Below are 22,449 nucleotides of genomic sequence, written 5' to 3' on the forward strand. Positions count from 1 at the left end.
CACTGTAAAATCAGATAGTATTAGTAATATTAGAACCAACCTCCTAGAGCTGTGGTGAGGCATAAATGAAATCATTTTGTGAAGTGTTTAGCTGGTAGGTGTTTAATAAGTATTATATTATATAAGTATTATTGATGCTTTTTAGTTTATATTATTAAAATAATAAAACTACTATTAGCAGTAATGACTTAGTAGAAAGAATATTAATAAACTTATTAGTAATGTAGGGGCCAGTAACCAGGATGCTGGTGTAACTCTTCCTTCCCTGCCCTCCAGTGAGACCTTGTGCTGGGACACGCCTAGAGGGTTTACAGGCCCCTGTGCCTGCACCTCTGGAAGTTCCTTGCTAAGCCTCCACGGACTCTGGGGAGAAGGTGGCCACTTGCACTTCCCTACCCTTCCCTACTGCCACTACCACACTGAAGCTGACAGTGGGGCAGGGCTGTCACTAGGGTGAGCCAAGCACAGTGACTGAAGTACTCACTTCCAGTGCAAAATTTAGGGACATACTCAGAACTCAAGATACTCAGTACTGAAGATTAAAAAAAAAAATTTTAATGTAATATTGCAAAAAAAAACACTAAAAAAATTCCATGATAACGAAACTACCAAAATTTTAAATAAAGCTAGGATCAGGATTACTGATTTTTCCTTTTGTTTTAGCCTCCCATATAGCACCTCATGGTACTTTTAAATTTTTTATTTTGAAAAAATTTTTAGATGTCATATTAAAGTATTTATCTTGCTTATTGAGTTGGTTTCCCCTTAGGCAGGCAAGGCATCCTGGTTACTGGCCCCTACATTACTAATACGTTTATTAATATTCTTTCTATTAAGTCATTACTACTAATAGTTTCATTATTTTAATAATGCCAAGGCAAGTGTCTCACTCCTCTCACTCCTAGTCTCTGTCTTCGGGAAGTGGGGGACTGTGTGGTGGGCCACGAGGAGCAAGTGGTAAAATACTGGGGAAACCTGAGACAGGTGGGTTGGGCGAGCCAGGAGCTGGCAGGTTGTCCGGAAGGTAGGGGCTCCAGGGTCCGTGGGCGGGAAAGGGGCCGAGGCAGCGCTTGCTGGGTCCTCCCGCCCGCTTGGTACGGGGTCGGGCCTCGCCTTTGAGGGGTCCGCACGGGGCAGAGGCTGCAAACCTGTCCGCGGGGCCGCCGGCGGGGCGCTCGGGGAAAGCGTTGGCAGGAGGTACCGCGCTAGGTCGACTGGCGCCCCTCAACGGCAGGGCGGAGGCAGTTACCAAGGCCTCGGCCGTGACTGTACGGACCTCCTTGCCCTTCCTCCTCCTCCCTAAGCCCTCCTAATCGGGATGCTCCGCCTACCCCCCGTCCGCCTTCCAGCCAAAGAGCGTGCTTCCTCCCCTCCCCCCGCCCCAACGCGCTACAAACACGCAAAAACCCACTAGGGACTTAGAGTTAATTTTTAACTGTTTTTATTTTTTATTTTGGTTGTAACAGTGATTAGAAGGAAGGTTTTGGGAGGTTCAGTCAGCTTTAATTTTAATTTGACTTCAGACAAATGAGTTGACCTCTGAATCTCAGCTATTATGTAGGAATATCATTTTACCCATCCCATAGGATTTTTCTTTTTTAAAAAAATTGAGGTAAAATTCACCATTTTAAAGTATTAGAATTCAGTGGCTTTTATTACATTCACAATGCTGTGAAACTGTCACCACTCATTCCAGAACATTTTAATCTTCCCTAAAATAAACCCTGTACTCATGAGCAGTCATTTCTCATTCCCCGTATTTCCACCCACTGGCAACCACAAATCGGCTTTCTGTCTGTATGGATTTGCCAATTCTGGGCATTTCTTATATGGATGGAAATAATCAATAAGCCAATTAGAGCCAAATTGAGGATGATCGCCCGGGAGACGGTCTCTCAGATAACTCTGAGGAACTGCTCCAGAGAAGCATGATTTTCCGCATAGTTTTATATCTCATCAGAACAAAGAACACCAAACAAGTCAGGAATACATTCCTTCAAGATTTCACAAAAACAAAAAAAACAGATCAGCATGTATACAGTGAGTCAGTATGGCCTTGGCACCTGGGAAGGGAGTCTTATCATCGAAGAAGTATGCAGCACTGACATCCCAGGAAGGGAGGCATTTAATCTTTATTTTTAAAAAGGCCATTCTTTACTTCAGGTACCCTTTTCTTTAATGATTAAAGCAGATGTACAATGTATGTTTGATAGGCTACAAAGACTGTTTTAGCTAGAATAAAATTCAAGTTAAATCCTGTATAAGCTAGAATGACTGCCTCATGACTCAATATGTGAAAATTTCTTCCATCACATTTATATATAGAATCGTTATAATATATGGTCTTTCGTGTTTGGCTTCTTCCACTTAGCATATTTTCAAGATTCATGAGTGTTGTGTCATGTATTACATTTTGGATAATACCACATTTTGTTCATCCATTCTCATGGACCTTCGGGTTGTTTCCACTTTTTGGGTATTATGAATAATGCTACTGTGTACAAGTTTTTGTGTTGACACATGCTTTCCATTCCTAGAAACTTAGGAATGGAATTGCAAGGTCATATTGTTACCAAGCCCAAGCTCCTTCTGCTCATCGCACGACAGGCCAATAAATCGGGAGAGGAGTTGTTGGAACAAGGAATAACGATTTTAATGGGAAAGCTAGCAGACCGAGAATACGGCAGACAAGCGTCTCAAAAATCCACCTTGCCTCAGTTCGAATTCTGGCTCCTTTTATATACCAGAGGGGCAGGGGGCGGGGCCACTGTGGCACCGACCAATGGCTGAGCGGGGATGCTACAGCTCGAGTCTGCCTCGCAGCTCTCACACCCAGAGTAGAAAGGTGCTACCCCAGAAAGCGGCCAGGTCTGGAGAAGTACCAGGTTGCTCCAGCAACGTCGTCCTCCAGGTCCAGGTGAAGCGAGGCGCAGAAGCCGCTGAGACCCCGGTGGCCACGTGGAGGCGGTTGACACACCCTTTCCTGGGATCGCTGTCTGAGGCGGCGGGCCCCCTGGGCTCAACCCGCGTCTGGCCTCACCGGTCAGTTCATGACTGATGAGGTGGACCGGGAGCAGGTGTCCGCAGAGCGGAGCTCCCGCCCGCCTGCCCGCTTGCGCAGTGGGTGGCCGGCAGGTGCGGGGCCAGGCCGGTGGGCTAGGCCCAGCCGGAGCGCGGAGCGGAGCGGCGGAGCAGCCCCTGCCCCAACCGCGCAGCTGCCGGCGCCAGGGAGGGAGGAGGAAAGGGCCCGTCACAGTTTGGGTTCGGGCTGGGAAGGCCGCTATTACAATATGGTAATTATATGATTAACTTTTTGAGGAATGGCCAAACTTTTCCACAGCTGCTATATACCACGTTACATTCCCACTAGCCGTGTGTGAGGGTTCCAGTTTTCTACATTCTTGCCAACACTTACTTTCTGTTTAAAAAATTAAAATGTTTTAAAAATTATAGCCCTCTTAGTGGGTAAGTGGTTTCTCATTGTGGTTTTGGTTTAAATTTCCCTAACAGCTATGTTGAGCATCTTTTCATGTGCTTGTTGGCTATTTGTATAATTTCTTTGGAGAAATGTCTATAGATCCTTTTGCCCTTTATTTTATTGGTTTGTCATTTTGTTGTTGAGTTGTAAGAGTTCTTTGTTCGTTCATAACGTGAAATCCTTATCAGATATATGATTTGAAAATATGTTTTCCATTCTATGACTTGTCTTTTCACATTTTTGTCCTTTGATGCTCAAAAGTTTTGATTTTGATGAAGCCCAATTAATGTATATTTTCTTTTGGTGTCATATCTAAGAATGCATTGCTGAATCCAGGTTATGAAGATTTACCTATGTTTTCTTCTATGAGTTTATTGTTTTAGCTCTTACTTTTGGCTGTTTGATCCTTTTTTTTTTTTTTAATTTATTTATTTATTTATGGCCGTGTTGGGTCTTCGTTTCTGTGCGAGGGCTTTCTCTAGTTGCGGTGAGCAGGGGCCACTCTTCATCGCGGTGCGCGGGCCTCTCACTATCGCGGCCTCTCTTGTTGCGGAGCACAGGCTCCAGATGCGCAGGCTCAGTAATTGTGGCTCACGGGCCTAGTTGCGCTGCGGCATGTGGGATCTTCCCAGACCAGGGCTCAAACCCGTGTCCCCTGCATTGGCAGGCAGATTCTCAACCACTGCGCCACCAGGGAAGCCCTGTTTGATCCATTTTTAATTAATTTTTGTATATATTGTGAGGTAAGAGTCCAACTTTATTCTTTTGCATGTGCCTGTTACCAGGCCCTCTCCAGATTCTTGGACAGCAATACCATAGAAATGAATTTCACTACCACAAGGCTCTTAGGTAAGCAAAGCTTTTTATTAAAAGGATAGTTTGTGCACAGCGGAGAAGGCAGAAAAGAGTGCCAACTCCCCAAGGACTTTCAGGGAACAGGTTTTAAAGGGAGTGTGAGGGAGGGGGCAGCAGGTGCCCGATCAGCTTGTGCTCGATTCTCGGATTGGTTGGCATCAAGATGAAGTTTCAAGCATCATCAACCTTCAACTAGTGTGGGGGTCTATGCACTTGCAGTCAGCAGTTTTCATCTGGTGGGGATCTGCCTCCTGCAAAAACAACTTGGGAATGTCTGTCAGGCCTTTATATCTTTCAGGGAACTGGAAGGCTTTAGGCACTTTGTTTTAAGGGATCTGTGAAGCCTGCTTGCACAAGGTCGTTCCCTGGGTCCTTTTCAAAAATGGCTGTACTCTTGTCTTCCAGTCTCACACCTATTTAGTTGTTTAAGCACTGTTTGTTCAAAAGACTGTTATTTATTGTTGAAAATCAATTGACCGTAGATGTATGGGCTTATTTCTGGATTCTCAATTCTATTTCATTAGATTAAGATATATCTATGCTTATGCCAGTACCATACTGCTTTGATTACTGTCACCTTTGTAGAAAGTATTGAAATCAGGAAGTGTGAGACCTCAAACTTTGTTCTTCTTTTTAAAGAAATTTTTGGCTATCCAGGGTTCCTTGCAATTCTATATGAATTTTAGGATCAGTGTATTCATTTCTGCAAAAAAGGCAGTTGGGAATTGACTGACTCTGTAGATCAATTTGGGGAGTTACTGCCATGTTAACAATATTGAATTTTTCATGAACATGGGCTCTCTTCATTTATTTAGGTCTTCTTTAATTTCTTTTCCCCCCAGTTTTACTGAGGTATAATTGACAAATAAAATTGTACTATATTTAAAGTGTACAACATGATGATTTGATATATGTATACCTTGTGAAAGAATTCCCACATTCAAGTTCATTAGCATATCAATCACCTCCCAAAGTTGCCCCCTCTCCTTTTTTGGTAAGAACACTTACAATTTACTCTCTTAGCAAATTGCAATTATACAATACAGTATTATCAACTATAGTCACCATGTTTTACATTAGATTCTCAGAACTTATTCATCTTATAGCTGAAAGTTTGTACTTTTTTGCCAACCTCTCTCCATCTCCCTCACCCCTTAGCCATGGCAACCTAGAGATTACATTTAATCTATAGATGACTTTGGGCAATAGGAGCATTTTAACAATAACTCTTCTGATCCATGAACATGGGATAGCTTTCCATTTATTTGTGTATTCAATTTCTTTCATTAATGTCTTGTTTTCAGTGAATAGATCTTTCACTTCTTTAAATTTACTCCTTAAGTATTTTATTATTTTTTATGCTTTTGTGAATGGGATTGTTTTTTGTCTCCTTGTTGAACCTATCGTTTTGTTCTTGTATTGTCTTCCTGATTTCATTAAATTGTTTATGTGTTCTCTTGAGCTCTCTGAGCATCTTTTGAATAATTATTTTGAATTCTTTGCCAGGCAATTAAATTATCTCCACTTGTTTGGGGTCAGTTACTGGAAGTTTGCTATGTTCCTTTGGTGGTGTCATGTTTCCCCAATTCTTTGTGACCCTGGTAGTCTTGTGTAGGTGTCTGCACAACTGAAAAAATAGTCAACTCTTCCAGACTTTATGGACTGACTCTGGTAATGAAAGACCTTCTGTGGGTGGGAGCATGCTGGAGTCTGTTGTGACTCTGTATCTCGTGGCGCAGACTGCCAAGTGCAGGGGCATGTGGCAGCTCTGGGTCCAGGGTGGGGGGTGGGGGCATGATGTCTCTCTGGGTCAGGCCACAGGGGTCCACAGCACTGACAACTGTGTGGTCCTTGGTGAGCATAGTGGGGTATCTGCAATGGCTACAAGGGCTATTGGGGTCCTTGTGGTGCCTCCAGGTCCAGAGGCTACATACAAGGGCAGGCAGCAGTGGCATGGAGGTGGTGGTGGTGTGTACATACTACCAACTGGTGCCTAAGTAATGGCAGAGGCTGGTTGCGGATACACACACAGTGGTAGGGGCCGGGGCCAGGGCCAGGAACAAGGGCCAGGGCCACGTGAGGGTACACAGGCAGCTTCAGAGGCCCTGGATGTTGGTGTACATTCTGTGCCTGCAGGATCTCACATCAGACATGCACAGCAATGGAGGCTTAATGGGGATCTAGCTGGCTGGGTGCAGGTGCACAGTTTGTGGGGACAGCTGCAGATGAGCCTAGTGGTGCAGGCCAGTGACAGGAGATAAGGCCAGAGCTGAGCCCTCAGGCAGCTGTGGGGGCCCCAGCTGTTGGTGTGCAATTGCATGGCTGCAGGATATTGCCACAGGTATGCACACTGCCTTAGAGGCTGGTGATGGGAATCTACTATTATTGTATTGCTGTCTACTTCTCCCTTCAGTTCTTTAAATATTTGCTTTATATAGGTGCTCTGAGGTAGGGTACATAAATATTTATAAATGTTATATCTTCTTAGTTAATTGATCCCTTTATCATTATATACACTTTTTCTTTTTGAATTTTGTTTATTTTTTTTATACACCAGGTTCTTATTAGCTATCTATTTTATACTTATTAGTGTATATATGTCAATTCCAATCTCCCAATTCATCCCACCACCACCCCTCCCCTGCTTTCCCCCCTTGGTGTCCATACGTTTGTTCTCTACATCTGTGTCTCTATTTCTGCCTTGCAAACCGGTTCATCTGTACCATTTTTCTAGATTCCACATATACGCATTAATATACTTCCTCCCAGAGGAAGTAGCATTTAACTTAAGACCTAAAGTCTTGAGAGTTTGTCAGGCAAAGAGTGAGGGAAGAGAGCTCCAGGCTGAGGGAACAGCATGTGCAAAGGCTTGGAGAAGCAAAGGAGCCTGGCAGATTAGAGGAATGGAGAGGCCAGTGTGGTTGGAACTCAGAGGTGGAGTGGGGGGAAGGGTGTGGTGCAAGACAAGGCTGGTGAGGTCCACAGGGGCAGACCAGCAGGGCCTTCCCAGCCATGTTAAGGGCAAGTTAACAATTCAGGGCACAGCTTGGCCTCCAACGCCATCCCACGCCACCTTTCATCTGCTCTTTTGGGTCAAGCCCCCTGACCCCAGAACTGCTCTCTACCCATGACTTTCCCTCCAGTCAAGAATTTTCTCAACCATTACAAGTGTCTCTTGTCATCGCTTCCCAAGAAATTCAATTCCTGGGGGACCAAATTCTGGCTCTCCCAGGAAGCATTTGGCAAGGTCCCAGGTACCATCAGGTAGCCCATGTTATCTTGGAATATTTACTAATTTGATGAGTGAGTGTTATTATCCCCATTTTATAGATAACGAAACTGAGGTTTGGAGAGATAAAGCACACACAGTTATCTCTACCCTCTTTTTGACACCTCATTTCTCCCCAGTATTCCCCAGAATTTGGGAAGCTACATGGTCTGGCTGTTAGGATTCTATGACTCTGATTCTATGACATGTCAGAGAGGATGCTAAGGTTTAGGGAAACATGGAGATTTCAGGGTTCTAAAACTCCACAGTTCTAAGCCTTAGCACTCCAGTAAACCAGGTTCCTGATGTGTGCTAGCTAGTCCAAGCCTGGAGAGGCAGGCACCACCCATGAGCCCTTTTCCACCCGGTCTCCTGGGTCCCACCTCGTAGACCAGCCAAAGGATGCGATCTGGGCACCCCCTGATGGCCAGGAGAGGATGGGAAGGAACGGGATAGTCGGGAGCCTTACACCCGAGGGCAATGTTCTGGGGCAGAGGCCGGAGTTGAGAGAAGGCGGGGAGTTCCAGGTCCCGCCGCAGAGCAGACTTCCTGCTTGGCAGACAGCCCGAGTGAGCTACAGTGGGGGACCCCGGGAGCCATGGGGTGCACGCGTGATGCCATCCTGGATGCACTGGAGAACCTGACCCCTGATGAGTTCAAGAAGTTCAAGATGAAGCTGCTTTCAGTGCCGCTGCGCGAAGGCTACGGACGCATCCCACGGGGGACGCTGCTGCCCATGGATGCTGTGGACCTCACCGACAAGCTCGTCAGCTACTATCTGGAGGCGTACGGTGCCAACCTCACGGCGCTCGTGCTTCGCGACGTGGGCATGCAGGAGGTGGCGGAGCAGCTGCAGGAGACCTTGGGCAAGGGGGAGCTCACCTCCTCCACACTCCGCGCAGAGGTCCAGACCAGTATGCCCTCATCTGCACCCTCCTCCCAACCCAAACGTTTGCCTCTCCCCGCGCTTTCGCTTCCTGTTCCTCCGACCCTTTAATAAAAGCTTCTCCTGCTGGGGAGGCTTGGTACTGACCTTGGCTCCCGGACCAAGAGATCCCTGATCCCAGAAAGACTTGGAGACACCACTTAACATTTTCTTACAGGCCATGGAACCGTGCCAACCAAGATCAAGGCCCCTCGCCAGACAGCAGCCAAGCCAAGTAAAACCTTCAACACCCAACCTCACCTACCTGGGCACCTCACCAGCCTCGCCCCACTGCACCCCTGCACAGCCTAAATCTGTTGTCCCAAAGCCAAGAGCACCCAGAGAGCACAAAGCTAGGCCAACCCTCCCCACCCACCTACTCACACACCTCCAGGGCCCGAGCCTGGTTGGGAGGAGAAAGGGAGACAAAGTTAAACTCATCCCACTATATGTAGAGTCCCGGTGGCATGCCTGCCTTGAGCCCCACTCCTTAGGGTTGCATTCAGGGCAATTTCTAAAGAAAGCCTAGTGTTCAAGAGGGACAGGCTCCAGCACCCACCCTGGTCCCAGCTCATCCCCTCTCCTCCCTCCCGCCCCAGCACTGCACTTTGTGGACCAGCATCGGGCGGCCCTCATTGCGCGGGTCACAGACGTGGATGGGGTGCTGGACGCCCTGTACGGGAAGGTCCTGACAGAGGAGCAGTACCAGGCAGTGCGGGCGGAGCGCACCAATCCTACCAAGATGAGGACGCTCTTCAGCTTTGCTCCAGCCTGGAACCTGACCTGCAAGGATCTGCTCCTCCAGGCCCTGAGGGACACCCAGCCCTACCTGGTGGTCGACCTGAAGCAGAGCTGAGGCATCTTCCCCAGCAGCAGTCCCACAGACAACCCCTGGCTGTTCCAGCCATCTTACCTGGAGTCTCTGATTTTTTTTTTTATACACAATATATGAAAAACCAGCTTGTACTTGGTGTGTTTTCCTACTTCCAGCCTGGAAGCACATGCGGAGCTGAGCTACACATCCAAGCCCCGCAGAGGCTCAGGTGAAGCTCTAGTCTCCGCCTGTTCCTGGGGCAGCAGGCTCCCCAGACACTTCATCCTTCCTGCCTCAGTCACCATGGAATAGTCCCTCACCATTTCGTGGCTCCTTCAATGCCACCCCAGAGGGTCTGCCCTTGAGACCTGTGAATACAAGTTAGCCTTGTGGCCAAGGTCTAAAAATTAAAATAGAGGTATGTACAAAGGGCCTGGAACTGTGGGGGGCCAGACTTGACAGATGCATTTAGAAACAGACTCGTCTACCAAGCTTCTCAATCTCTCACTTTTTCATAGGAAAAAAAATTGCAAAATGAGAGCAGTTTTCAGGGGAAGTGACAAGAGTATCATCTAAACAGGACAGAAGTGCACAAACCACCAAGTACTCCTAGGGGTCCTTCTGGCACTGACACCAGCAGGCGTCACTGCTCCCCTCTACGCCTTCCCACCCACTGCAAGAGGGGTTATAGGTTACAATTTGCCCAGAAAACATGCCAACCACAAAAGCAAAACTTTAGGAAATGAGTTCTAGTAGCTGTTCCTTCTCTTGATGGAATTGTGCCCACAAAAGAAAATACGGATATTTATTTCCAGAAAACAGCACTTAAGGAGCCTTTCCAGAGGCTGTTAGGGAACCAGGATCCTAGGGCCACATCCTGAGTACATTTTGCACCCAAATTCTTTCTGGCTTAGAAGGGGTGGATGCAAAGCAAGAGGCAGGCCCCAAGGAGGCCAGTTACCCTATCCTTAGAGTCAGATCATCAGACTCAGGGATCCAGGTATGAGGGTGCAAGGTGTACCATTCACAATGATACACCAGTGCAGAATGAACAAAGCTGAGTGAAGGCTTCACTTGGAATACCCTCCCTAAACACAAGAATTAGCAAATGCAGTTTTTACTCCCCGCCTCCCTCCACACACACACACAGTCTGTGTAACATTTCCCTATTCTGATGACCAGATCACCAGAGCAACAGGAGAAAACAAGTAATTTGCCGTAGGAGGAAGCTACCAAGAAGCTAAGCTAATGACCAGTGTCAAGGCTACACAGTCACATGGGACTGCTCCTAATGCCATTTAGGACTCCAGGAGGAAAGCTGAGCTTCCCCCAAATCGGGAACCGGCCCCAGTACTCAGGATCCCCTGGGCTTATCTTCTTTAGTCAGCCACCCCGTAACATAAATGCTGATGCTCCCCATTTCACCCTCAGCCCTTTTCCACCAAGTCTTCTTAAATCTTATAAACCAGGCCTTATTCAATCCCTGAGATGTGTTTGTTCACTTATGTTCTGCAAGGACCTTACCATTTCCCAAACTGAAGTTGTCTTCCTTTTACTACCCCTGTATCTCGACATATGGCAACAGCAGCAGCCTAACCAGAAAACAAGAAATCCTAGCCTGTTCCATAAGGCCCAGATTTAGTCAGTCTTCCAGCTTATATCCAAACACCTTCCTTTTCAACTTCACTGCCCCCATCTGGCTTATGCCTTCATGTCTTACCCACAATAGGCCTCCTGATCTCCCTGCTTCTGGTCAACCACCTTCAAGGGCCTGAGTGATCAAAACTGATGATGGAAATGGACTCCCTTCTAACACTAGGACACCTAAGCCCCTCTTCCAGCCTGATCCTGAATGATCCATCCAACCTCTCCTGTCTTCCTTTTCACATACCCCCGGATCCCAACACTACTTACACCCCATGCCCTAGCACACATTGGTCCCTTAACTCTGGACACCTTGAAACCCATCTGTCCTAGCATGCCCACAGGTGGCCTTCCTCTGGTCTCCAGTGGCACTTTCACCTACTGTCCCTGTGGGAGAGCAAACCATATTGTCATGTCTATTTTCACACAAGACTCTCCCATTAGAGTAAGCCCCATAAAAAGACATATTTTCAACCTCTGTACAGTGCCTTGCATGTGAAAAATAATAAACAGCAGTTACTGTGTATGTCTAGTGCCTGACAGAGGATTTTTTCAAAAACTTCACAGGAACCCAGTGCTTCTGAGATGGTGCCATAACTAATACTTCCCTGCAGAGCAGATGCTCAAACAGAGCAGCTACAAAAACCAGGGCAGGCCTGAGGCAAAAGGTATGGTTCTAAGAAACAGCTCCCCTAAGTTGAAAGACTTCTTGGGGGCTTTATTTTTCCTTTTTATTGGAGGGGGAGGAAGGGCGAGGCTCAGAGTTCTACCAGCCACAGCACACTGGTTAAGGACACACTTCTGCAGCCAAAGGACAGATTCAAATCCCTGCTCTACCCCACTCACCAGTTATGAGACTTAAGGCCAGTTTGTACCTCAGCATCCCCATCTATAAAGTAGGGATAACAGGACATAGCTCCTCATCTAACAGCAACTGGCCCACAGCGAGCACACATTAGTGTCAACAGTGATCTCCAGGATGTTTTCGTTCCTAGCTGCTCAATGGCTTAGGCTCCTCAGTGGCCCTCAATCTGAAACAATCAACATTTTCTGCCCAAACCTCTAAGCATCACAAGACTGAAAAATGAACAAGCAGATCAATACCCAATGTTCACTGGGCCTGTGCTAATTAGAACAAAAACCCATATGCAAGACCCAGCCTTCTGTGAGTGACCTTTTTCTTAGCTCCTGGCTCAAACTGTCTACATAGAAAGTTTTATACAAAATCAGTTACCCCTTCACAGAGAAGGTGGGGGGAATGAGCAGAAAAGGAGTCTCTGCAGAACTTTAGAGCATGGCTCTAGAAGTGTGCTGCTGAAACAGCAGCATCAACGTCACCAGAGAGCTTGTGCCCCACCAAGACCTACACACGGAATTGGAACCCACCTGCTAGCCATACTGCCAAGTGATTCAGGTACGTATTCAACTTAGACACACAACTCTACAGGGAGGATTTGGCTCTGCCACCTCAGTTAGACTGCGACAGGTTTGCATAAGCCTTCTTACATAGGGATTTGCCTTGCTTTTCACTCAGGGAAAGAGTACACAGGATGGGCCTGCTTCCCCTCAAATTCTGGGAAAAAATAAAATAAAACAAACAAAAAACAGCCGTCAGGCTAGATCTAACAGACAGGTTCTTACCGTAAGCAGGCTGCTGTGAGGCCCTAAGGATCCTGCAGAAACAGCTACACGGAATCAGCGCAATTGTGCAACACTGCCACCCTGAGGTGCGTGTGCAAGATGCTACCTAGAAAGCCTGGCTCCTGCTCCCTTCAGTTTCTTCTTCCCATACCCACCCCACCCCACCCTCCTTGGCATTCTCTACCTGGAATTGCCTAAGCTTGGTTCCCTGCTACACACAAGGAACCCCCAATCTTCGACCCTGTAGGCCAAGCTCCCTTCCTGTCTCCAATCCCCACAATGGTGGCTCTCAATCGTCCTTCCTGTTAAAGAAGTCCTTCTTACTAGCACTATAACCCCAAGGTTTAAGGCTAAGGCCACAATCCAAGAAGCTGAGAGAGCACAATCCATCCACAGAGCACTATTCCCAGACCCAAACTCCTGACATCCGTCTGTTCCTGCCTCAAGCATATTAGGAATTTTAGTATGGCTGCGCAGGTCCCGAGCCTGAGCCCCACGTCCGCCAAAGCCTCTGAGGGTCCCGCAGTCCCAATGGACCCGAGCACCAGCCCACCCGTCCAAGCCTCTGTGGTGGCCCATGGGCCGCCCCTGACAAAGCCTCCTCTGGCCGCATGGGTCCAGGCGGGCCAAGTCCCACCACCCTCCAAAGCCTCCTCTGACTGTCCCGGCCCCTGTGGACACACCTGTGGAAGCCTGCACCCACCTGGCCTGCACGAGCATGTGTGCTCCAGGCCAGCTTCAGGAGCAGATGCTGGTGAAAGGAACACATGCAGAGGTGGGGTTGACACAGCAGGTCCAGAGACCTACCTAGAGGTCTCGGAGGGCCTCCTGGGGAGGCGGGGATTGGATGTAGCTCACTGTAGGGGCAAGGACACTGATAGCAGAGGCACCAGGGAATTTTTCATTTTTTCAATTTTATTTTATTTTTTGTTGTCCTCTTTCGTTTTGTCATTGTTTCATTTTTATTTTTTTTAATATACTTCTTATTTTTCTTATTTTATTTTTTATTCTGTTATTGTTCTGCTCTTTTTCATTTGTTGTCTGTTTTTTGTTTTTGTTTTCTTGGTGGTGGTGGTTTGTTTTTTGATATTTTTGTGTTGTTTTCTTTCGTTATTTTTTTGCTTTGTTTTTATTTTTTTTGTTTTTGTCATTTTAGTGTTTGTCTTTTCTCTTGGCTTTTCTTTTAGTTTGTTTTTTTATTTTGTTTTACTGTTTGTTTTCTGTTTCGTTTCGTTTCTATTATTGGTTATGGTCTGGGGGCCCTCTTGTTTGTTTGGGTGTTTTGTTTTTTGCTATCCATGTTGTTTTGTTGTTGTTGGTTTGTTTTTTGTTTGCTTGGATTTGTTTTTGTTATTTGTCTCAGGTTTTGTCTGTTTTCTTTTTTTTGTTTGTGTGTTTGTTTTTGTTTGGTTGGTTTTGTTTTTATTATTTGCCTTGGGCTTTGTCTATTTTAGGGTTTTTCTGTTTGTTTGTTTGTTTTTTGCCACGCCATGTTGCTTGCAGGGTCTTGGTTCCCAGGCCGGGGGTCAGGCCTAAGCCCCTGTGGTGGGAGCACCGAGTCTGAGCCACTGGACTACCAGAGAACTTCAGGTCCCAGGAAATATTAATTGGTGTGAGCTCTCCCAGAGGTCCTCATCTCGGCACCAAGATCCAGCTCCACCCAACTGCCTGCAAGCTCCAGTGCTGGACGCCTCGGATCAAACAACCAGCAAGACAGAAACACAGCCCCACCCATCAACAAAAACGAGACGACAGAGAAACGTGTTACAGATGAAGGAGCAACGTAAAAACCTATTAGACCAAATAAATGAAGAGGAAATAGGCAATCTACGTGAAAAAGAATTCAGAGTGATGATGGTAAAGATGATCCACAATCTCGGAAATAGAATGGAGGCATGGATTGAGAAAATATAAGAAATGTTTAACAAGGACATAGAACTAAAGAACAAACAAATGGGGATGAACAACACAATAACTGAAATGAAAAATACACTAGAAGTAATCAATAGCAGAATAACTGAGGCAGAAGAATGAATAAGTGAGCTGGAGGATAGAATGGTGGAAATAACTGCCGAGGAACAGAATAAAGAAAAAAGAATGAAAAGAAATGAGGACTGTTTCAGAGACCTCTGGGAAACAGTAAATGTATGAACTTTCGAACTATAGGGGTCCCAGAAGAAGAATAGAAAGAGAAAGGGTCTGAGAAAATATTTGAAGAGATTATAGTCAAAAACGGCCCTAACATGGGAAAGGAAATAGCCACCCAAGTTCAGGAAGCACAGAGAGTCCCATACAGGATAAACCCCAGGAGAAACACACCAAGATACATATTAATCAAACTAACAAAAATTAAAGTCAAAGAAAAAATATTAAAAGCAGCAAGGGAAAAGCAACAAATGACATACAAGGGAATCCCGATAAGGTTATCAGCTGATTTTTCGGCAGAAACTCTGCAGGCCAGAAGGGAGTGGCAGGATAGATTTAAAGTGTTGAAAGGGAAAAATCTACAACCAAGATTACTCTACCCGGCAAGGATCTCATTCAGATTCGATGAAGAAATCAAAAGCTTTACCGACAAGCAAAAGTTAAGAGAATTCAGCACCACCAAACCAGCTGTACAACAAATGCTAAAGGAACTTCTCCAGGCAGGAAATACAAGAGAAGAAAAAGACCTACAAAAACAAACCCAAAACAGTTAAGAAAATGGTAACAGGAACATATGTATCAATAATTCCCTTAAATGTAAATGGATTAAACAATCCAACCAAAGACACAGACTGGCTGAATGTATACAAAAACAAGACCCGTATGTACGCTGTCTACAAGAGACCCACTTCAAACCTAGGGACACATACAAACTGAAAGTAAGGGAATGGAAAAAGATATCCCATGCAAATGGAAATCAAAAGAAAGCTGGAGTACCAATACTCATATAGGACAAAACAGATTTCAAAATAAAGACTATTACAAGAGACAAGGAAGGACACTACATAATGATCAAGGGATCAATCCAAGAAGAAGATATGACAATTGTAAATATCTATGCACCCAACATAGGAGCACTTCAATACGTAAGGCAAATGCTAACAGCCATAAAAGGGGATATCTACAGTAACAAATTATAGTAGGGGACTTTAACACCCCACTTTCATCAATGGACTGATCATCCAAACAGAAAATAAATAAGGAAACAAAAGCTTTTTTTTTTTTAATTTAACTTTATTTATTTTTGGCTGTGTTGGGTCTTCGTTGCTGCCTGCGTGCTTTCTCTAGTTGGAGCGAGTGGGGTCACTCTTCCGTGCAGTGCGCAGGTGTCTCATTGCAGTGGCTTCTCTTGTTGCAGAGCACAGGCTCTAAGGCGCGTGGGCTTCAGTAGTTGTGGCACATAGGTTCTACAGTGCAGGCTCAGTAGTTGTGGCGCACAGGCTTAGTTGCTCCGTGGCATGTGGGATCTTCCCGGACCAAGGCTCGAACCTGTGTCCCCTGCATTGGCAGGCAGATTCTTAACCACTGTGCCACCAGGGAAGCCCCAGGAAACACAAGCTTTAAATGACACATTAGACCAGATGGACTTAATCAATATTTATAGGACATTCCATCCAAAAACAACAGAATAAAAGTTCTTCTCAAGTGCACACAGAACATTCTCCAGGATAGATCACATCTTGGGTCACAAATCAAGCCTCAGTAAATTTAAGAAAATTGAAATCATATCAGGCATCTTTTCTGACCACAGCGCTATTAGACTAGATATCAATTACAGGAAAAAAACTGTAAAAAATACAAACACATGGAGGCTAAACAATATGCTACTAAAGAACCAAGGGATCACTGAAGAAATCAAAAATGAAATCAAAATACACCTAGAAACAAATGACAATGAAAACACGACGACCAAAAACCTATGGGATGCAGCAAAAGCAGTTCTAAGAGGGAAGTTTATAGCAATACAATCGTACCTCAAGAAACAAGAAAAATCTCAAATAAACAACCTAACCTTACACCTAAAGCAATTAGAGAGAGAAGAACAACAGCAACAAAAAACCAAGGTTAGCAGAAGGAAAGAAATCATAAAGATCAGATCAGAAATAAATAAAAAAGAAATGAAGGACACAATAGCAAAGATCAATAAAACTAAAAGCTGGTTCTTTGAGAAGATGAACAAAATTGATAAACCATTAACCAGACTCATCATGAAAAAAAAGGGAGAAGACTCAAATCAATAAAATTACAAATGGGGGACTTCCCTGGTGGCACAGTGGTTAAGAATCCACCTGCCAACGCAGGGTACATGAGTTGAATCCCTGGTCTGGGAAGATCCCACATGCTGTGGAGCAACTAAGCCCGTGAGCCACAACTACTGAGCCCACGTGCCACAACCACTGAAGCCTGTGTGCCTAGAGCCCATGCTCTGCAACAAGAGAAACCACTGCAATGAGAAGCCGTGCACCATAACAAAGAGTAGCCCCTGCACGCTGCAACTAGCGAAAGCCTGTGCTCAGCAACAAAGACCCAATGCAGCCAAAAGTAAATAAATAAAATAAACAAATAAATTTATTAAAAAAAGAAGAAGAATGTTACAAGAGACAAGGAAGTACACTACATAATGATCAAGGGATCAATCCCAGAAGAAGATATAAAAATTATAAATACATATGCACCCAACATAGGAGCACCTCAATACATAAGGCAAATTCTATAAAACAGCAATAAAACAGCTATAAAAGAGGAAATCGACAGTAACACAATAATAGTGGGGGACTTTAACACCTCACTTACTCCAATGGACAAATCATCCAGACATAAAATTAATAATGAAACACAAGCTTTAAATGACACAAGAGACCAGATGGACTTAATCAATATTTACAGGACATTCCATCCAAAAATAACAGAATAGAATTTCTTCTCAAGTGCACACATAACATTCTCCAGGATAGATCACATCTTGGGTCACAAATGAAGCTTCAGTAAATTTAAGAAAACTGAAATCATATTAGGCGTCTTTTCCAACCACAAATCTATGAGACTAGAAATCAATTATAGGGAAGAAAAAGTAAAAAACACAAACACATGGAGGCTAACCAATATGTTACTAAATAACCAAGAGATCAATCAAGAAATCAAAGAGGAAACCAAAAAATACCTAGAGACAAATGACAATGAAAACACGACAATCCAAAACCTATAGGATGCAGCAAAAGCAGTTCTAAGAGGGAAGTTTATAGCAATGCCTCAAGAAAAAAGAAAAATCTCAAATAAACAATCTAACCTTACACCTAAAGCAACTAGAGAAAGAAGAACAAACAAAACCGAAAGTTAGTACAAGGAAGGAAATCATAAAGATCAGAGCAGAAATAAATGAAATAGAAACAAAGAAAACAACAGCAAAGATCAATGAAACTAAAAGCTGGTTCTTTGAGAAGAAAAACAAAATTGATAAACCTTTAGCCACACTCATCAAGAAAGAGGGAGAGGACTCAAATCAACAAAATGAGAAATGAAAAAGGAGAAGTTACAACAGACACTGCAGAATACAAAGCATCCTAAGACACTACTACAAGCAACTCTATGCCAATAAAATGGACAACCTGGAAGAAATGGACAAATTCTTAGAAAGGTATAACCTTCCAAGACTGAACAAGGAAGAAATAGAAAATATGAACAGACCAATCACAAGTAATAAAATTGAAACTGTGATTAAAAATCTTCCAACAAACGAAAGTCCAGGACCAGATGGCTTCACAGGTGAATTCTATCATTTAGAGAAGAGCTAACAGCCATCCTTCTCAAACTCTTCTAAAAAACTGCAGAGGAAGGAACACTCCCAAACTCATTCTACAAGGCCACCATCACCCTGATACCAAAACCAGACAGAGATACTACAAAAGAAGAAAATTACAGACCAATATCACTGATGAATACAGGTGCAAAAATCCTCAACAAAATACTATCAAACAGAATCCAACAACACATTAAAAGGATCATACACCATGATCAAGTGGGATTTATCCCAGGGGTGCAAGGATTCTTCAATATACGCAAATCAATCAATGTGATACACCATATTAACAAAATGAATAATAAAAACCATATGATCATCTCATAGATGCAGAAAAAGCTTTTGACAAAATTCAACAACCATTTATGATAAAAACTCTCCAGAAAGTGGGCAGAGGGAACCTACCTCAACATAATAAAGGCCATATACGACAAGCCCACAGCAAACATCATTCTCAAAGGTGAAAAACTGAAAGCATTTCCACTAAGATCAGGAACAAGAGAAGGATGTCCACTCTCACCACTATTATTCAACAGTTTTGGAAGTCCTAGCCACGGCAATCAGAGAAGAAAAAGAAATAAAAGGAATACAAATTGGTAAAGAAGAAGGACAACTGTCACTTTTTGTAGATGACATGATACTATACATAGAGAATCCTAAAGATGTCACCAGAAAGCTGCTAGAGCGAATGAATGAATTTAGTAAAGTTGCAGGATACAAAATTAATGCACAGAAATCTCTTGCAGTCCTATACACTAATGATGAAAAATCTGAAAGAGAAATTAAGGAAACACTCCCATTCACCACTGCAACAAAAAGAATAAAATACCTAGGAATAAACTTACCTAAGGAGGTAAAGGACCTGTACTCAGGAAACTATAAGACACTGATGAAAGAAATCAAAGATGACACAAACAGATGGAGAGATATACCATGTTTTTGGATTGGAAGAATCAATATTGTGAAAATGACTATACTACCCAAAGCAATCTACAGATTCAATGCAATCCCTATCAAATTACCAATAGCATTTTTTACAGAACTAGAACAAAAAATCTTAAAATTTGTATGGAGACACAAAAGACCCTGAATAGCAAAGGCAATCTTGAGGGAAAAAAACGGAGCTGGAGGAATCAGACTCCCTCACTTCAGACTATACTACAAAGCTACAGCAATCAAGACAGTATGGTCCTGACAGAAAACAGAAATATAGATCAATGGAACAGGATAGAAAGCCCAGAGGTAAACCCATGCACCTATGGTCAACTCATCTATGACAAAGGAGGCAAGGATATACAATGGAGAAAAGGCAGTCTCTTCAATAAGTGATGCTGGGAAAACTGGACAGCTACATGTAAAAGAATGAAATTAGAACACTCCCTAACACCATACACAAAAATAAACTCAAAATGGATTAGAGACCTAAATGTAAGACCGGACACTATAAAGCTCTTAGAGGAAAACATAGGAAGAACACTCTTTGACATAAATCACAGCAAGATCTTTTTTGACCCACCTCCTAGAGTAATGGAAATAAAAACAAAAATAAACAAATGGGACCTAATGAAACTTAAAAGCTTTTGCACAGCAAAGGAAACTATAAACAAGACGAAAAGACAAACCTCACAATGGGAGAAAATATTTGCAAACGAATGAACGGACAAAGGATTAATCTCCAAAATATATAAATAGCTCATGCAGCTCAATGTTAAAAACACAAACAACCCAATCAAAAAATGGGCAGAAGACCTAAACAGACATCTCTCCAAAGAAGACATACAGATGGCAAAGAGGCACATGAAAAGGTGCTCAACATCACTAATTATTAGAGAAATGCAAATCAAGACTACATGAGGTATCACCTCACACAGGTTAGAATGGGCATCATCAGAAAATCTATAAACAACAAATGCTGGAGAGGGTGTGGAGAAAAGGGAACCCTCTTGCACTGTTGGTGGGAATGTAAATTGATACAGCCACTATGGAGAACAGTACGGAGGTTCCTTAAAAAACTAAAACTAGAATTACCATATGATCCAGCAATCCTACTACAGGGCATAACCCAGAGAAAACCATAATTCAAAAAGACACATACGCCCCAATGTTCACTGCAGCACTATTTACAATAACCAGGTCATGGAAGCAACCTAAATTCCCATCGACAGACGAATGGATAAAGAAGTTGTGGTACATATATACAATGGAATATTACTCAGCCATAAAAAGGAACGAAATTGGGTGATTTATAGAGATGTGGATGGACCTAGAGACTGTCATACAGAGTGAAGTAAGTCAGAAGGAGAAAAACAAATATCATATATTAACACACATATGTGGAATCTAGAAAAATGGTACAGATGAACCAGTTTGCAAGGCAGAAATAGAGACACAGATGTAGAGAACAAACGTATGGACACCAAGGGGGGAAAGTGGGGGAGAGTGGTGGGATTAAAAAGTTAAAAAAAGTACTGGAGACAGAGATTTGTATGACATGTTAATCAATTTGAACTTTATCCTGAAAAACATGGGAAATCATTGAAAAAGTTTAAGCAGGTGGGTGACTTGATCAGCAAAATGTTTCTCAAACTTCACTCATTATAACACCTTCATGATTTTTGCCTTATCTTCATATCACCTGTAGTTAATTTACTTAATGTTGTTTAAACCAACCTTTTATTCTTCTACAAACGTATGTCAAGAGGAAACTCATTACCACCATTGCTTGCCATAATAAACATTCAAAATAAATATATAACTATTAAAGTAGAACAATGTTCATTTATGTACCAACTTTAAATCATCTCCTGCACCACTATGTAACTCTACCACAGTTTTGTGCCAGATTCTTAAGGTCTGTTTGTTTGTTTTAATATATTTTGGCCGCACCACCCGTGGCTTGCGGGATCTCTGTTCCTGACCAAGGACTGAACCCATGACAGCGCCGAATCTTAACCGCTAGGCCACCAGGGAACTCCTGCCGGATTCTTAATGACCGGGTCTTAGATGTCACCTGGAATCTCCTGTTAGAGAACCACTTGTAAGTGTGAAGAAATTCAGACACAGGCCGAGGGCATAAATTTTGTCTATGCTCTGTAACGCCTACAACCAGCCCTTATGAAATTTTAATGTGCATACGAATCACCTCGGGACCTTGTAAAACTCAGATTTTGATCCATTATGTAATCTGAAGATTCTGCATTTCTAACAAACCCCTAAATGACATTAATGTTGGTTTCCCAACCACGCAACGTTGCAAGGTACGAGATTATACGTCCCTGAAGGGGAGGGACCGTGCCTTAATCTTTAGTATAGTGTCTGGCACAGGCAACTTATTAGCTAGCTATTCGTTGAAGACAGCACAGAATTTTCTTCCCACAAAAGCAGTCACGTGACTCTCCATATGCAGGCTTCAGATCAGAAGTCTCTCTCACATACACACCACTGCTATTCAAAACATTTTAATTTTTCTAAGACAAAACTATATTTCAGTTTTTATTTTCTACGTAATCTCTGCCTAGAATATAAACTCCATGAGACCAGAGACCTTAGTCGTAAGTATTTCCTAGGTTTCGGTCTCGCCTATGTGTGTCCCCGGCCTGGTCTGGGAGTTAGAGCGGCGAATTCATTGGACAAGGGCTCTGTTCCTATGGAGCTAATGAGCTAGTGAGGACCTCACCAAGCAAGAGGCGATCACACCCGGCTTCAAAGCCTATGTCTCTGCAGAAGGGCAGATAGGGAGAAGTCTCCTAAAGCCGCCGGCTTCCACGGTGCAGGAAGTCCTGAAGTTCAGAACGCTGGAGCCCAGAGGCCGCGGGTGGAATCCGGCGAACCGGGGCTCTTTCATTGGACAGCCCGGATCGGAAGAATCCAAAGTGGAGGGGGGGGGGTTGCGATGGGCTGTCGCAGACGTAGTCAGAAGAGGATTACAGAGCGGATATCCGGGTCAGAAAGAGAACCCCAAAAGCGGTAACTTAAATTATCTTCTGAAAACTGCGTTACGAAATTATGCGTCTCCCTATCCTGCGTCTTGGAGGAGTTGGAC

The 22,449-nt window shown here is 43.9% G+C and overlaps 1 long non-coding RNA gene and 1 pseudogene across 2 annotated transcripts; one reads left to right on the top strand and one right to left on the bottom strand.

The window, feature by feature from the left end:
* Window positions 1-4,603: 4,603 nt before the first annotated feature.
* On the top strand, window positions 4,604-15,317 carry LOC309614372 (apoptosis-associated speck-like protein containing a CARD; annotated as a pseudogene). The gene is made up of 2 exons: window positions 4,604-8,505; window positions 9,097-15,317. The product of its transcript is annotated as an apoptosis-associated speck-like protein containing a CARD (transcript).
* On the bottom strand, window positions 13,964-22,374 carry LOC309614374. The gene is made up of 2 exons (XR_014236126.1): window positions 22,084-22,374; window positions 13,964-16,108 (listed from the first exon to the last, which is right to left on the bottom strand). It is a non-coding gene; the product is annotated as an uncharacterized lncRNA (long non-coding RNA).
* Window positions 22,375-22,449: the final 75 nt, after the last annotated feature.

The sequence above is a fragment of the Balaenoptera borealis genome (genome assembly GCF_965194805.1).
Source record: "Balaenoptera borealis genome assembly, chromosome: 16".
Taxonomy (NCBI): domain Eukaryota; kingdom Metazoa; phylum Chordata; class Mammalia; order Artiodactyla; family Balaenopteridae; genus Balaenoptera; species Balaenoptera borealis.